We start from the raw sequence: 245 nt of genomic DNA, 5'->3' as shown, positions 1-245 counted from the left end.
GCAGAGTTATCCTGCTCATATGCTGATTTGGTAATGCCTATGCAGTTAGGTTTGTGATTACTGATTCATACAGCTGCAAATCTTCTTTAACATATCTAAGGGATTTGTCTTCCTCTAGGATAGTCACACTCAGAGAGTGGCATAACTTGTCACTGATAGGAACTGTATTTTTGCACTGCATAGACAGGTTGCTGATATCACTAGATATGAAATGCTCCCCAAAAGCCATCCATACAGTACTGCTT

This window comes from Gekko japonicus, unplaced genomic scaffold (genome assembly GCF_001447785.1).
Source record: "Gekko japonicus isolate JY-2015 unplaced genomic scaffold, Gekko_japonicus_V1.1 scaffold1046, whole genome shotgun sequence".
Classification (NCBI taxonomy): Eukaryota; Metazoa; Chordata; class Lepidosauria; order Squamata; family Gekkonidae; genus Gekko; species Gekko japonicus.
The sequence above is the reverse complement of the archived record's forward strand: the minus strand, read 5'-3'. Positions refer to the sequence as shown.